At 35.6% G+C, this 18,082-nt stretch overlaps 1 non-coding gene across 1 annotated transcript; it reads left to right on the forward strand.

Moving 5' to 3' along the window:
• The first annotated feature begins 502 nt into the window (after positions 1 to 502).
• Positions 503 to 609, forward strand: LOC118830427. The gene has a single exon (XR_005009062.1). It is a non-coding gene; the product is annotated as a U6 spliceosomal RNA (small nuclear RNA).
• The last annotated feature ends 17,473 nt before the right edge of the window (positions 610 to 18,082 follow it).

Genomic DNA, 18,082 nt, shown 5'->3' on the forward strand with positions numbered 1-18,082 from the left:
ATATTAAGCTGTACTCATCATCTTTCCTTCAAAACATGCCCCATCCCCCTAACTTTTCTCTTTCACAGATTCTCATAGTTGGAAAAGACCTGACTCTGGTTCAGGAATCAGATCCACCAGCTGCCAGTACCATTGATGTAGTTCATCTAGGCCTCACTGTGAGTAGGAATTGTTTCAATTGCCCTTTAGGAGAATGAAGAGATAATGAAGGATTCAACCAGGCTGTCCCATGGTCCTAATGATCACCAAGACTTAAAAAGTGGCCTAGGATATATAATTGAGAAAATGTATGATCAGAAAAGGAAAAGAGACAGTCATATGGTAAGAATAAGGACTATCACAGATAGATTGCTCTTCTGGTAATGTAAAATGCCTAGAGCAAGTCCTCAAGGACATTGGATTGGTCCTTTTTGGAGAATCAATGGAAAAACATATGTAGGAATTGCCCAGGATGAGAAAGTGCGGGTGTGAGATTTCTCACATTGATAAGAGTGGAGATCTAGTGCTTGCTTCAGCAGCATATATACTCAAATTGGAACAATACAGAGAAGATTAGCATGTCCCCTGTACAAGGATGACATACAAATTCATGAAGCATTCAATATTTTTTACTATAGTAATCTACTGTTTGATAAACCCCAAAACTGCAGCTTCTGGGATAAGAACTCACTATTTGACAAAAACTGCTGGGAAAACTGGAAAACAGTATGGCAGAAACTAGGCCTAGACCAACATCTTATACCATAAACCAAAATAAAGTCAAAATGGGTACATGACTGAGATATAAAGGCTGGTACTATAAGCAAACTGAGAGAGCAAGGAAAAGTTTACCTGCCAGCTTTATGGAGAATTGAAGAATTTATGACCAAACAAGAAAGAGATAACCTTATGCAAAATGGATAATTTTGATTACATTAAATTGAAAAGTTTTTGCACAAACAAAGCCAATGCAACCAAGATTAGGAAGGAAACAGAAAACTGGGGGAAAAAATTTTATAACCTATGTCTCTGATAAAGGCTTCATTTCTAAAATATATAGAGAACTGAGTCAAATTTATAAGAATACAAGTCTTTCCCCGATTGATAAATAGTCAAAGGATATGAACAGGCAGTTTTCACATAAAGAAATTAAAGCTATCTATAGTCATATGAAAAAAATGCTCTAAATCACTATTGATTAGAGAAATGCAAATTAAAAGAACTCTGGGGTACCAAATCACATCTATCAGATTGGCTAACATGACAAAACAGGAAAATGATAAATGCTGGAAAAAATGTGGGGAAAATTGGAACACTAATACATTGTTGGTGGAGTTGTAAACTGAACCAACCATTCTAGAGAGCAATTTAGAACTATGCCCAAAGGGCATTGACTCAGCAATGCCTCTTTTAGGGCTATATCCCAAAGAGATCATACAAATGGGGAAAGGATCCATATGTACAAAAAAATAGCAGCTTTTTTGTGGTGGCAAAGAATTGGAAATTGAGGGGATGCCCATCAGTTGGGGAACGACTGGCATATGAATGTAATGGAATATTGTTGTGCTATAAAAAATGATGAGCAGGCAGACTTCAGAAAAACCTGGAAAGACTTGAATCAACTGATGCTGAGTGAAGTGAGCAGAATCAGGAGACCATTGTACACAGTAATGGGCATGATGTGCAACGACTGACTTTGATAGACTTATCTCTTCTTAGCTATGCAAGGATCCAAGACTGCTTCAAAGGATTCATGATGGAAAATGCTGTCCAAACCAGAAAAAGAACTATGGAGTCTGAATGCAGATTGAAGCACATTATTTACTTTCTCTCTCTCTCTCTCTCTCTCTCTCTCTCTCTCTCTCTCTCTCTCTCTCTTCTTTTCTTTTTTTGTTTGTTTCTTCTTTCCCATGGTTTCTCCCATTGCTCCTAATTCTTCTTTACAACATAACTAATGTGAAAATAGGTTCAATAGAAATGTATATGTAGAGCCTATATCAAATTACATGCTGTCTTGGGGTGGAGGGAGCAGAAAGATGGGGAGAAAATTTGGAACTCAAAATCCTATGGAAGTGTGTGTTGAAAACTAAACATAAATAAATATTTTTTTTTAAAAAGAGTGAAGATCTATAGAGTAGAGCAACAGAGTAGAAAGTGAGTAGATATCTGATCTTGGAACTGGCAACTCCTTCTAAACAATGTAGATTGGGATCTTCTTCACTATTTAGGATTACTCAGAGTATTGAGAGATTTCATAATTTGCCCAGGGTCATGCAACCAGTACAACTGTCTCAGAGGTGGAACATGAACTTGGGTGTTCCTGACTTCAGAACCTTTTTGTTCTCTATGCCATTGGTGGCTGAGGTGTCAAATAGCTATTCCAACTATATGACCCAGTGGGCATATAAACTTTCCTTTGCTCTTCATTATTGATCTTTGAGCATCTTTCTCCTTTCTTAACCATCTGTTGCCTGGAACTCTTATTTGTGACAAGGAAGGAGGGAAAGATTGAGAGGAAATGTATTCTAAGATACATTAGTTTCCTTTCAACCCCAACGAAATACTGTTACACATAGTGCTCAGTTCCTCTTCATACTATGTCCTTGGAAAAACCAAGTAAGATACACTTCTTTTACAATTATGACCTATCTAACAAGGTGTGTACTTTGTCTTGGGATTTCATCATGAAATAAGTCAATATTTGTATGGAGGAAATCCTGGGTCAGAACATAAGCCATGGAAGTTATTGGGAGACCCTCAAGATTTTATCCTAAGTGAGTTTAGGTTCAAGGATATAGGTCATAACTATTAGTACAAAATTGTATGTCAGTTAAATCATGGGTAAACAGGATTTTAGAGATTCATTTGGGAACCTAGACACCATTTAAACAAAAAAAATGATTCTGTAGAAAATATTTTCCCAGTTCCACACAACCAAACTTTTTGAATATACCCCATTCAAGCAGAGAGCTGTCGTTAATACAAAATCTATTACCTTTCTGTAAGTATTTCTGTCTCTAATTCCACCAAGTAAAGAAAAACAAATATTAGTGAAGAGTTAAGAGTTTTGGGTCAGTGACACCCACTTCCTACTTTTTGCTGATACTGAGCATGCTCATGAAAGATCTTTCTTTTTTCTCTACCAAGTAACTGCTATTAGAATAGCAGGAGTCACCAGCCAAAGGCTTTCTCTCGCAGACATTCCTATATACATATACATATGCATGTGAAAGTATATGTATATATGTATATGTGTGTCTATTTAAACCAACTAACCTTCCAGCATGTAAGGTAACCCTTTAGAAATACTTATCTATACATATACTTAAAGTAGTTGCATTATATGAGCCAACAGAAAATTGGCCCTAAGATGACTTATAAAGGATTTTTGTAAGACATGAGTAGAACAGCATGGGCTCTGACTAGGCAAGGAATTCGGAGTTGTAATAGAAAACATTTATTTGGCTACGGCTAAACATTCTAACACATGTTAGCATTTGCTGCCAATATGCTTCCTAATGAAGAACAACATAAAATCATAGGAAATCCTGTATCCCCGTCTTCATGCATTTTTCCTGTATCTTTTGTGTCCTGGCTTTACTTCTCAAGCATAGCTACCTCAAGAGAAAGGTTAATTCAAAAGTAATGTTTTGCCAACCATTAACTATGTTGTCATTAACAAGATTAATGTACATTCCAGTATGCATCAGCAAGCTAATTTTTTCCCCCTTAAACAACTGTTCCTATTAAAAGCTAATGAATACTACTGTATTTTTAAAAATAGCGCCATTTCTTTTAGTAAGGTGTCATCGGCAAACTAGTTAAAGCTCCAGGATTACTATGGGTTTGGTAGCAGAGTGTTTTAAACAACAACAACAACACTTGTTCTGCCTTGAATTATATGGAGTTTGGCCTCATTTGTATATTTTATCACATTGAACAGATTTCAAGACAAAGGACAGACTAGGATCTGTTTTTCGTCTATGCCCCTCCTTAAATCCACTCTTCCTTCATCTGAAACTGTTTAGAGAAGGACTAGTGAGTTTGTTAACCACTCCTTCTCATTAGATACAAACTCACATTAAGTGATTACTGTATAGGTAAAATTTTATTAGATACTTCTAAACAATCATAGGATATATGCTTTATGAGCTACTCTTAAAGAACTCTGATTCATCAGATTGGAAATGGCCTAGATCCTACTTTGTCAAACTAATCACTTCCTCTCCCCACCATCAGGCAAGGAACTTTAAAAAAAATAAAAGAGGCCAACACTGGTACATTATACACTAACATACATGGACTTTAACCTTCTGAGCTTAATTTGATTTTTTTTTTCTCCGTGCATTGGAATAGGTTCTGGAATGACATAAAGAAATAAAACCTGCATCCGAAAGGTTATCTTTTCACTTTTTTTTTCACTAGGCTTTTAATGATTTTCAGAATTATTAAATTTTTAAAAATGAAACGCACATGCCCTCTTCAGTGCCTCTTTCCTGCCTTCCTGCTTTCTATTTCTTTTCTTCTTTTCCCCCCTTTTCAAATCTATTTATTGCTTGTTTTTCTTGGCTCTTTCTCACTTTCCATTTTTCATTATTAGTTCTTTATGATCTTCTGTTTCCTTTTTTTCTTTCTGTCATGGCTGCTATCCCAGTTGTTCTCTCTGGGGCCCCTGAGTTTCCCTTAGCTAATGAAACAAGAGCTGCCTACCTCCCTTGCTTTTGCCATCCAGCTGTTTCCTTTTTAAAATATAAACTCATCTTTATTCAGTGAAGTTCCTGGTCAAGCCGTACTCCTTTCACAGAAGAGTGGATTAATGATGCTGTGACAGTTTTTGTTTGTTGTTTGTTTGTTTGTTTTTCAGGAAAAAATTTTAAAGGACTGCAGGGAAGATACTTTGGACATAAATCCAAGTTCTTTTGAAAATATGATCCAAAAATAGAAAAGGGCCATTGCTTTGCTTAGAATCCCTTGGCACCTTGATATTGAGAAATTCTCCTTGACAGTTTGCCCTCCCCTTCACCAGCCTTTTAAACCTCCCACCTTGAAAGCTTAACGTTTCCTGGCTGTTGTGAAAGTGTAGTCTAACTAACACCACAAACCTGGATTTTATATGATTAGTTAGTGAAAACTTGCCAACTTTAGGTGCAGCCTGCCAAGTCAAGTCAATTTACTGTGATGCTTTGACTGTGCAAGTAGGCCTTAATCCCCTCTTAATCTCCAGTGTGCCCTTGACATCATGGAAATTACTTACAAAGCTAATGTCATCAGATGAGCCATGTTAACTATTTCAGAGATGGTTCCCCTGAATATAATAACTTGTTTACCTTATAAGCTCCAGATCCCAAAATATTTCACTGAAACTAATGAGCCCAGCGGATATCATCTTACAAGGGAATGAGAAATCCTTTTTCTGTATTATAAGTCATAAAACCTCATGTGACTGGGAATTTATATTCTAACCAAGCATCAGTTCAGTGTATTTTGTTTCAGGACTGATTGATTGGATAAAGAGATTTACATAGTAGCCACAGCGTCCATGAGTTATTAGAAAGGCAGTTTCTCTTTCATATCCTAGAAATCCTTCCTTCACTGAAAACATTTTGCTGATATAACATATTAAGTAGATTATTTTTAACAGCCTATTTGGACCTATAAACTATCTGTCTGTCTATAGCTATCTATGTAGCTATGTATGTACATATCTATCTATTTTATAGATAATATTGTACATGGAAGAAGAATCACATGAAACGGCAATCAGCGTAGACACTGGAAAGACACTGTAATTATACTGCTAACATTTCAGTATGTTCCAGAACAGTGATACTCCAACTGTCACTCTTGAGCTACATGTGACTCCTTTGAGTGCTAATGTTGGTTCTTCAAGGGCTCTAAATTCTATATTAGAATATTTATATGGCTCTTCTGGTTAATGGTGATTGCAAATGTGGCTCCAGAGTCACATAACTAAGAAAGCCACACATCTAGTGGGAAGAGCACTAGTCTAGGAGTCATGAGAGCAAAGGGATTCTGGTCTTAGTTCTGCTGTTGATTTTCTGTGTGACTATAGCTTAAAATTGGCGTGACTCAATTTTCTTATTTAAGTAGCATGACAATGCTACTTAATATACCAATAGAGGTATTATGATGATAAAATCAGGAAAACTAATATGTAAAAGCAAACTGAAAATTTTTTAAGTGCTATATAAACTCAATGATTAGAATAAAAGGCCACACTTGTATGTTCAGGTATCCAAATCTTTAAAAAAAATATTAATAAACTAATGATTTTATCCAGTAGAGAAAGGTGATAGAATGAAATGAGGGAGATATAGCATGGGATATAGCATTTCAATTTAAGGGGGTCGGAATTAAGAAGGTTTATAGATTCACAATTTTCGAGCCACAAAATGCCTTAGAAATCATTGATTCCAATCTCCACATCTTAGAGGTGAGGAAATTGGGTCTATGAGAGGTAACTAAGGATCATATATTGAGTTAGTTAGAACTAGAGAGATTAGGACCCATGTTCTTAGATTCCTTAGCCAGTGCTAAAAATTCTTGATCACACTGATGCTCTGCCAAGTTTCTTGGAAAAGATTAAGAGCTTCACATCAAAAAAAAAAGTTGTATATACATACACACACACACACATACTCAGCTATCATTATAATACTTCGAAGGGGATTTTGTACATCATTGTCCAGTGAGAATTTTGTATATCCTTTAAAAAAGTAAAACAGCTCCAAACAAAAAACAAATCAAACCCCACAGAATTGGAAGGGCCATTAAAGATCACCTTATCAAATTCCTTCATTTTGTAGAACAGGAAAATAAAGCCTAGAGCGTGAGTTATATTCATGTGAACAAAGGTGTTATGAAGCCTTTAAAAAATCATAGCCAAGATTGACCCATTTTTTAATACTGAGAACAGCCCTTTCAGTCATTCATTGCTTTATCTTCTTTGTCCTCTAAATATGGATGTCCTTTCGATTTCCAATTGCCTGTTAGACGTGGATGTCATGATGGCACCTCAAATTCAGCATATGCAAAACCTGTCTCCTTCCCCAGATTATTCTATTGATGACATCACTATATTTCCAATCACGCAAGCTTGAAATATAAAAATCATCTTTAACTGTTTCCTGTCCTTTAGTGATGGCTGTCCCCTTTCCTAATTCAATAGCTGCCAAATTCTGTTGATTTTACCTTAACACCTCTCACTTCATTTCCTTTTCACTCGAACTTTTACCTCCCTAACATAAGCCCTCACGATCTCTGACCTGGATTATTTTAATATTCTCCTAACTCATCTTTTACCCCTTTGCCATTCATCCTCTCCCTTACCCAGTCCATCTCTCCAAACAGCTGCCAAAATAATCTTCAAGACATAGAATGGTATAGTGGAAAGAGAACTGACCTTGAAATCAACATACTTGGATTTGACTCTTGGGTCCATTACTTACTAGTTGTGAGACCATGAGCAAATCACTTAAACTTCCTGAGTTTCAGTTTCCTTGCCTATAAAATGAAAATGATTGATATTTGTACTACCTGCTGTGACTGAATTGTCAGATATAGGTTGGGCTACATGGCCCCTCATTCTGCCTGGCTCTGTGATAAGGTAAGTGCTCTGTAAATCTTAAAGCACTTTATAAAACGTTCACTGTTGCTGTTGTTGTTTGGGGTGTTTTCTACATCATGTTACTCACCTGCTCAAAAACTTTCCATAGCTTCCTCCTGGAATAAAGAAAAAAAAATGAACTTTTAAATTCTGTTGTTTAATAAGGCCTATCATGATTGGTCCCCAAGTTATGTTTTTTCAACATTCTTTGACTTTGCTTTCATTTATGGACTCTGCAATCCAGACAAACTAGACTCACCTCCCTTCTCTCCCTGCTAGCTCTTACTTCCAAAAATTGAAATAGTCTTACTTCCATTCCTGGAATGCACTCTATCCATTTCACTTGTTGAAATGTTTTCCCCCCATGAAACCTTCCCTCATGACCCCAGCTGAAAATAATCCCTCTGTTCTCAAATTTTCTTATATAACTTTTTTTGTATCTTTTTTTTTTGCCTTTATCATATGCTACATTACAGCATTTGGTTTGCATATGTTTCTGATGTCCTCCATTACATTGTAAGCTCCTTGCAGGGTAAGGATGGTGTTGGTTTTTATCTTTGCATCATCAGTGCCTAACATAGGGTCTTTTTCTATATGAGGTACTTAATAAAAGTCCACTGAATTGACTGTAAAGAGCACATTTAATTAGGCAAAAATATTCCAATGTATTTCTCCTTTAAAAAACCTTTAGTACCTTAGGTATTTTAATGCTTATTAAAATGATCAAATAAATATGAATTAAAATAATTTCAGCTTACATATGTAGAGTTACCCATTAATAAATGTTTGTTGATTTTACATATAATATATGTATACATATATACAGAAATATATGTACGTGCATCTATGTCTATCTATCTATTTCTGAGAGAAAGTTGCTGCTTTTTAAGCTGAAGACAGCTCATGACTTTGAGAAAAACTTGAATTTCTCCTTGAGGCTTCTGTGACTTTCTAAAAGATACTAGGCTAAATCCTACTGGCCAAGACATTGCTCCTCAGCTCCACATCTTTAGCCTCTCTTTAAAGTACCAAATTTCAAAAAGATGAAATTTTTAATTTTCACATAACAATAAGACAATAAAGATTAAGAGGGAGAAATTCCCTTTCTCCAACAAATCTTTTGAGTTTATACAAACTTTTAGGACAAGAAGTCAATGTCTAGGTTAAGTCTCAACTCATGTACTCTTTTGTCATTTAGTAATTTCCTTTTAGGTCCTCTGAATACTCATATGCCCACCGAAAGGTTTGATGATCACATGCAGGGGTCTTGGTCTAAATATTAGAAAACACCACATTTAACAGGCTTTGGTTTTGTAACAGAATATGTAATTAGACTTCAAATATGGAGATGAATGACCATTGACAAATTTATCTGTCACATGGTTAAGAATTTGGATTCGTTTGTTTTTCCAGTTTTCTATTCCTAAACAGTTTTTTCCTTTGCTTCTCTTCTCTTCTCTGCTGTCTTCTCTTTTCTTCTTTACTCTATACGTCTCTGTTTCTCTCCCCTTCTGTCTAGGTCTCTACATCTCTATCTGCTGACCTATCTCTTCTTTCCCATATTCAGAAGAATGATTAAAGTCATGATTCATTGGAATCACAAGGAATAAAGCAAGGAATGGAATTAGAGAAAAGGGAGGAAAAGGGAAGGCCATAAATTTTGGTTTCAGCAGATTCAAACTTGAATTAAAATATAAATAAACACAGATTCTGTCTTTAAAAAATTCAGACCACACTTTTCCATTTTAGAAGCAGCATCATTCTGGATTTTCTTCATGCCATGCTCTAAAAATTTCCAAGTGCATTCCATATATTATGTAATTTGCAATTATAGTTTATACCAATAAGGCACATATCACTAAGCTTATTAGATGAGTGGGGAAGCCAAGGCACAGATGGATCATTGAATTATTCCAGAATTACTCAGGTTTTCTCTATATGGCATCAGAATAAAGAGTTGAAAATTGAGAAACGTAGTCAATCATCTAATTGTTTTGTCTGTATCACACCAAACAATTAATTTGAATGATTTTTTTTCTCCCTACTGAATTGGCATCATGCAAAGAAGTTGCAGGCAGTAGAGGTTGGATAGTACCTTGTCCTTGATGAATACAATGCCTTTAAATGAGCTAAATTACTTCACTTTCGAATCCCTATTAAAAGAGTCTTAAACCTTTTAAAGGAGAGAGGGCCGTCTACAGAAGAATGTATAGGAATTGGCAGTACTATCTATGGACCTTTGAGAGGTTTTGCATATTGGCACTTAATCCTTATTGAGTTACAACCCCTGTAAGGAAATTTGAGTCCTGTACACGAGTTCTTCATTTATTTCTGAGCCAGGATAATTCTAGGATTACCACTTAGAAAATTGGGAGAACAGACTTTTGCACAGTTACCAGGCAGCCAGTATTGAAAATAACCATCTAAAGGTGTCCATGTATACTACATTTGTGTGTGTGTGTACGTGTGAGTGTGTGTGAGACAGGGTTAGGGATAGGTATTGTAGTTAAATCCCATTAGGAAGGACATTACATTCATTAAGTGAACCATAGAATGTGAAACAAGAAACAGCCCTACTCCTCCTGCTTTACCACCACCCCCCTTTGCCTAAAGCGGCATGTCCCTTAAATACAGGAGGTTCCTTGCTGGGAAATGCTTCTCAGGAGTAAAGCACAGAACACTATGATCCTGAACAGTTTTAAGGCCAAGACACGCAAGGAATGTCACCGGTCATTTTCGGCACGTCTGCAAGCTTGGTTTTGTTCGTAATCAACATGTTTTATTTCTTATGTGACCTTTATGGTTGGGAGAGTATTTCTTTAAAGCTAACGCAAACACAAACTGTTCTCATGCACCATCCAAGAATTTAAAGAGGCTACTAATTTGATATCCTAATTGTTGCTGAAATTAAAAAATAGCAGTGCTTTTCTTTCCCCCAGAACAAACATGTGATTTTTAAAAAGTGGCGCACAGTATTTGAATTTGGATCTCATACTGTTGACTATAAACAGTTCCATTTTGGACATTAAAAAGGATAGAGAAATTACATGAGGCTAAGTCATTACTATATAAGCAGCACCCTAAAATCTTTTCATCCCTAGTATAAATTGCATCAGCTTGTTTCTCACTGCATTTTAGGTCATTATAATTCCACTGTAAACTTAGCTGGAAAGCTTAGCTAGGGAATCAGGCTCTGTGTTCTAGAGACTATAGTTTTGAAACACAGGTTACTAAATACTTCTAGATTGTTTTAAGCAACAAATGAGCTAATAGCCAAAATTTAATTCTAATGGAACACCTCACATGAGACATGGCCACCTGCTTGCTTTCTGTGGTTTGTTTACCCTACCTGACCTCATACTGACTGGTCTAGGTTCCCTGAAAAGGGCCACCACTTTGCAACAACTCAAACTCTCTCAGGTTCCTCAGGGTAACTGTTGGGAAAAGAAGGGTGTGATGTACTCCCCCTATTCACCACTATTATAATTCCCACCTACAAAATCAATCACAATGATAACACTATTAAATCTTAGGCACAAAAGATTTATTTTATGATGAGGTGAAAGCAATAATATATATAATTGTATATTAATACATAATATAATAATGCATCACAGTTACTCAATATAAAATCAAATGCAATAATAATGAATATATTAAAGTTCATACATAAACTTTAGTCACATCCTCTCACCCATACATACAGGATCCATAGGGTTGAATGGGCACATAATTATAGAAATGTAGCAGAGAGACACATGATTAAGGACAACCCATGTACTCAAGGCAACTTACAGCACTGGACTTTGCTGTCCAGAACATTTCAAGAACACTCTACAGCACATAAAGCCGTTTCTCTGCTAACTGCTTACCCTTCTGTACATTGCCATTCCGTTGCTGTGCGAATCTGATCATTTCCTACTCATGAAAGGATAAAGAAGTAATAGGTTTTGGAAATTCGTAATCACCCTTTAAAGGGCACTGAGGAAGTACTACTCTACTATAATGACAAAAAGTTCCCTTTGAACCAGAGAACTGAAAAGATCCTTAGACTGGTCCTTTGGACAAGGCAGACAAGCCCAGCCAGCTTCTCAATCAGGTGGATTCTGCATCATCCTATCAACTATCTCTATCATCCTATCAACTTGTTATAGCAAGCAGAATTCACCATAAAACCTGTCTTTCCTCATGTTTTTCCTGCTCCCCTCAATGAGGAAAAAGAGAACAACCAGGCATTTCTGAAAGATTTTGCCTTTCTTAAAAACTGACAAGCAATACATAAAAGCAGCAAAGTTCAGCTGTTCTACAATCAGAAGGCTCCCAGCCTTTTCTTCACTTGGTCTGCAAAGCAATCCTTTTCCTCTAGTTAGTAACTTCTCAAATGCAACGGTTTTTAAAGCCTTTCTATCAGCTAACTATTCCTGCTATTGCCTTCTCACTTAGCCTCTACTGCTTTCTTAACTGTCCCATTATTTTCTCTTTTCCTGGGTTCTTCGGCTTATGTGAAGACTCAAACCACCACCTCCAGGGAGAAAGTGACTCATCTTTCCTTTATGAGATAAAACTCCCACATTTTTAATCCTCCCCCCATAGGCTCCAAACAGTTATTTGATTAATGTTTTTGTTAGTTTCAACATTGCAAACTCTAAACACAATTGTAAACAAATGAGCTGAATGACCACAACGCCCTTTTACCTCAGACATTTCCCTGTTCTAAAATAGGTCCTCCAAATTCTCTGGTTAGCACTATAAGTTCTCTATTTGGTCCTCCTAGCCATCTATGTATCCTCACGTTTTATCCAAAAACTGTCTTAATACTTGAATTTTATCACTACTGAATAAACAAAAGTTCATTTTCTGTCAATTTCATAAGCTAACTATTTATACATGAAAGGGGCAATACTTTTCATCTTTCATGAGTTGATTTGACTATCTTTCTTTATGCAAAAGTTTATTTACTATCCTAAAAGTTAATTTATTTTGCCCCTTTCAATAATCAAATTACTGGCTTGCTAGAAGGTCAGTACTGCAGACAAGGGGAAAAAATACAGCTGAGCAGCAAAATGAAAACAGAAGAGAAAAATAGTAACCTTGAAGAGTTTAAATAAAAAAAGGAAAGATTAATAATTATTCAAAGACTCTCATGATAGCTAAAAAAACCCAGAAAATAAAACTATTCAGATAAGTCTAAAATGTTAAGCATGTCTGTACCATGCTTCATTAAGGATGGCACAGTTTTTGATGTTTTTTAAGAATTTGCAAAGATTTCCTTATTATTGATTTTCATGTGGAATTCCCCAATGATGGGTGCAGTTATGAGGCTGCACTGAATATATCACTGTCAATGGAAAATTTGACATATTTTACCTAGTGTTCAATCACTACCTGTTTAAAGTTTATCCATATCAAGCATATGTCTATGTGTACATCTTGGACTCCCCATCTAGATGTATAAAACAGCAGCCTCGGTACCCTTTTCTTTTTATCTTTGGCAGACAACATTTCCATCCAGCTGTCATTCAGCAAAGTGTTCTTGCATTTTAAAATTTGCCTGAAAGAAAAAGAGAAAGAATTTTCAGTGTCTGACAGGAATGCAAGTCCTTTCCAATCTTCTTTCAATAGATGAGAGTTGCTAAATTCCACACAGTAGTTAACATTGCTATCTGTATCTACTTCCTAGTAAATCAAGACAATTCCGTGGCATTTTGTAAGGTAGGGCAAAAGACTCAAAAATTTTGATCCAGTCACCTCACCTTTTCCTAGGCCATTTTTTTTTGGGGGGGGAGGGTGGGAACTTTCTTTTTCACTAGGGATGTCTATAAGCTTATTTACTGAGTCAATTAACGAAAGATAACCTCCCATTGTGCAATCATCAATAAATCAATTGTGTTAATACTATCTTGGAATGTCTTCCACTATTTACTTTCATATTGTTTACTTTAGACACTTGACAAAGCCAGCACCCTTGAGACAGCTTGATTAAGGGCAAATGGATTTTGTAGTAGTCGTTGACTGTATAATACATATGTACATCCATACCTCTATACACACACACGTATATACACACGTTTATGATATACATAATATATACATTACATGTAAGTTTTGCAAAATATTTGTTTGTCTAGAGTTGACCTACTTCTGAACATTCCCTATTCCCTTTATGTAGGGATTATGTTTGATGAATACATGGGAATACAAACATTTATGAACAGCGATAGAACAGTCACTTAGTACACCACCTACTTCTTTTGTCATTTGAATAATCTATTCACACCCACCCCAACCCCCCACTCACAGCCACCCTCCACAATCTGTGGAATCAAATTAATCTTCAATTATGTAGAAGAATTTCAGGAACGAGCCAAGCTCAAGTTACCGTGTTGCTTACTGCTATGAAAAGATTTACATTGCAAGCAGCCGGAATTCTGTGTGTTTGTGTGATTTTTCAGCAACATAAGTGAAATTTGCCTCTTGGATTCCTGTTCCTGCATGAACTTTAACCATCTGGAAGTTCACCTTTGGTTTGGAGGCAATCTTCCTTAATTGTCGACTACCTGTTCTGCAAAACTGAATTTAAACTCTTGAAAGAGTAGGATTTTTTTTTAATTTGAAAACTTTTTACTTTCAATGAAGTCAGAAACACTCTAAGAATAGGTTTCCTTTGCATAGATCTACTTCTCAGCTTCTGCCCAGAGGTAGGTCCCAATGACACTGGATACACAGAAAGTAAAAATAGAAAGGAAAAAAAAACATGTTCTTAAAGGTTCCAACTTCAGGTTTGGCTGTAGACTTGGGCAAAGTTCACCCCTCCCTTTTCATGACAGGCTGCATACTTTTCAAGTCTCCACTTGCTTCTTAGAGAGTAAAAATGTGTCCTGTGAGTTCCAGTTGCTTCATCCAAATTGGGCCCATTTAAGAATAGATTTTTGTTTTAAATATTGCGAAAGGTTTTTTTTAAATGGCAATCCAGAGTAAATGCCTGAAGAGACACATTGTTCCCCACCCCCATACACATACGCTCACTATAACTTTGAAGCAATCTTACCTTCAAGGTAGGAAATTAATTATTCCACTTATTCTCCTTTTGCTTCCTAAATCAGTAGCCTTGGAAGTAAATTGAATATTATGCTGCTTCAGAGCACATCTTCTTGTCAAGCATTGAGCTTCATTCTTCTCTTGATAATGATTGGTGGCTTTAAAACTCACATGACTATTGGATAATAAATGGAAACTGTCATTGTTCTAAGGCTGTTCTAAGGCTTTTTTTTTTCTTTTTTGCTTTGACCTCATTGTGATATATGTCTGCTTCAGGGTGTTTTGAAAAGACTGAGGGAAACAGACAAGGACTTTTACAGGGAAAACAGACCTCTAATTGGATGCCTCTTGCAGACCCTTCCATGACCCTTCACAGAACTGTCCTAGTGGATTGGTTCTCATATGAGATCTTGGAACTTCCTATGCTGTTATTATATTCTTTACTTTCAGGTTATTTCAACAGTGGACTTTTAAAAAATTCGATGATAATAGCTTTAATATGTAAGAGGGAAAAGATAGAGCTTCCAATTTTTATAAGCAATTGTCAGAAAATGATAATAAAAAACTTTTTAAAAGCTTAGTTGCATAAGAGTTCATCCTTTGAGTTAATGTTAAAAACAGGACTTTCCTATATTTCTGAAGTTAGAAATTCATAACTCTGTTGTGGTTAATCTTTGAATAAACTAGCTTGTGAATCTTCTTTTGGCCAAACTGAAGAACAAAGAGAATCACCCTCAATACAAATCTTTGGATTACACTTTATTATAGAGATGGACATGCCTGAAAAATGACTAAATGACAACAAAAAATATTTTGTATACCTTCAAATGGCTATGTATTAAATGAAAAGTTTGGGTTAAGAGATGTGAGAAGATTCTGATGTGGAACCTAAAATCCCTTTGGTTTTATTAGCATAATTAAGAAGCCTTATCCTCCCAAACTTTCTTTCTCCTTTGCCTCCATGCTTTTATTGTGTAAAGACTGACATGGTCCATCATTTTCATTCTTTCTTACCCTTTGATATTATTATTTTTTAATTATATTTTCTTCACTTCCATTCTGCTATTTTTCTATTATCTTTATATATCATTCTAACTTACCACACTGCGTGTACTTGTCTGGTGTCTCTTCACTGATTGTAACTACCTCAATATATATTGTAAATTGCTTCTTTTTTGTCATTACTTATAACAGAGGCAGTATAGCGTAGTAGAAAGAATAGTGGTATAAGAATAAGGAGCCTTGGGTTGTAGTTCATTCTGAACCTTAGGTTCCTCAGCTGTAAAATAGTTGGATTGGAAGAGACAATCTTTCAGGTCTTTTTTAGATATAAAGTACAAGATAAACATAAGAGGCAAGTAATGGCATTTAATTTTTTCTAAAAATCAGGGGATAAAGCAACTACCAAAACAACAGGAGAAAAAGGAGGAAAAAACTGTATTAGTTAACTGGTATTTATTAAATACCTACCATGTGCCAAGCACTGTGGGATACAGATAAAAGCAAAGCCAAAAACAACTAAAAAAAACCCAACAATAAAGTATTAAACAAAGACCACAAGCATCAGTGTCACAAACAGAAGAAAAGGTGCTGTACAAATTAAAGTCAGCCCTACACCTTTATAACCTATATCAAATTGCTTGCCTTGTCATGGGAGGGAGGGGAAGGAGGAGTGGAGAGAATTTAGAACTCAAAATTTTAAAAACTAATATTAAAAATTATTTTTACACGTAACTGGGGAAAAATAAAATGCTAAATTTAAAAAATTTAAAAATTAGTTAGCCCAAACCAACTTCAAATTAAACAATCGACTTTCTTCTCCAAAGATAATAGGCAATCGTCTTTGGGCTTAAGTTAGCAGTCATCAAAAATTACATAATCCCCAAAGATAATCTTCCAGTGTTCATATATCTGCTTAGCATCACATATTAAGCAACTATAACCCACAATGAGAATTGTGTACTTGTTTAAATAATTTTAATGGCATGATATCTTTTACTGGACTTTTGAGACAAGGGCTAAGGAAATCTCTCTATCCCTTATTTTTCTCAGAATGTAGAAGTAAAATATTTTTAATAATCAATAAAAAGTCTGCATAGCTACAGTATATGTAACACTAATATTATTTTGAGAGTAACAAATGATGTTTTACATCTTCATTATTTGAACAATATTTTACATCTATGGATCAAGTCTATTGTATTTAGAAGAAATCATAGAAGCTTATAGAAGAAAGGGACCTTGGAGGGCATTTAATTCAATGTTCAATGAAGGAATGCGCCTTAGAATAAATAGTGTTAAACTCAAGGCAGCAGGCCACTAGCTGCCTGCCAAATTCCCGAGTGTGCCAGTAACCAGATTAAAATGTCTTTGGGAAATGTTTAACAAAATAAATAAAACCATAATACAACATAGATGATGTTAATTTGTCGTTTTCTAAGTCAATATGCAGCCATCATGACCATTTGAGTTTGACCTACCACACTGACCTATAAAATTTCTGACATTTGGTTATCTAGCTTCTGCTTAAATACTTCTATTGATGAAGAACTCACCATCTTACAAGGTAGTAATTCTTTTTGCAACTCCGTAACTTTATAAAGTAGTTCTTCTTTATACTGAACCAAATCTCTTCCCATTTACGTTGATCCTAAATCCACTTTCTGTATTAATATTCTCCCTTCCACATGACGGTTCTTCAAATATTTGAGGACAATTGTCTTATGCCCCCTAAGTCTTTTCTTCTCTAAACTTAAACATCCCCAGTTAGCTTAACTGTTCCACATATGGCATTGTTTCTAAATTCCTTTGATCCTACTTGCCTTCCTCTGAATGTGCCAGTTTTTTAATGTCTCTCTATGCCTACACCTAAAGACAATGTACCTCCCAAATGACCAGACCAACACAAAATATTCCCTGTATCTGAGCAGTATTTTTCTAATAGAACCTATTAATGTATTATGAGAAGTGGTGTTTGTTGCTTAGTCATCAGAGAGTTGGCCTCAGAGTCAGGAAGACCTGAGTTCAGTTCCATCTCTGACACATACTGGCTCTGTTACTCTTCATAGGTTACTTAATTTCTCATTACCCCAGGCAACTCTTGGGGACTTGGATTCAACAAGTCTTAGGGACAGTAAATCGCAGACCATAAGGTGATGAGCTGCATTGTCAGAAGTTCCCAACTCCCTTTGTAGTTAAATTACAAAATCCCTCCAATTTGTTTTAACCATTTTTAGACAACTATAAGAACAATGTAATATTGTCTGCCCAAGTTTTTTGAACAAGCCTTGAGTTAGTAGTAGAATTTGTTGGATCATCTGTAGAGTTATATTAATTGAATATTTTGGCAAAAAAAAATCCTCTCATTTTCCTCTCTCTTTTTTGGTTCAAGAGTGTTTAAATTTCTGTCACTGTAGTTTATTATAGAAAGAGGCATAA

The sequence above is a fragment of the Trichosurus vulpecula genome, chromosome 8 (assembly GCF_011100635.1).
Source record: "Trichosurus vulpecula isolate mTriVul1 chromosome 8, mTriVul1.pri, whole genome shotgun sequence".
NCBI lineage: Eukaryota > Metazoa > Chordata > Mammalia > Diprotodontia > Phalangeridae > Trichosurus > Trichosurus vulpecula.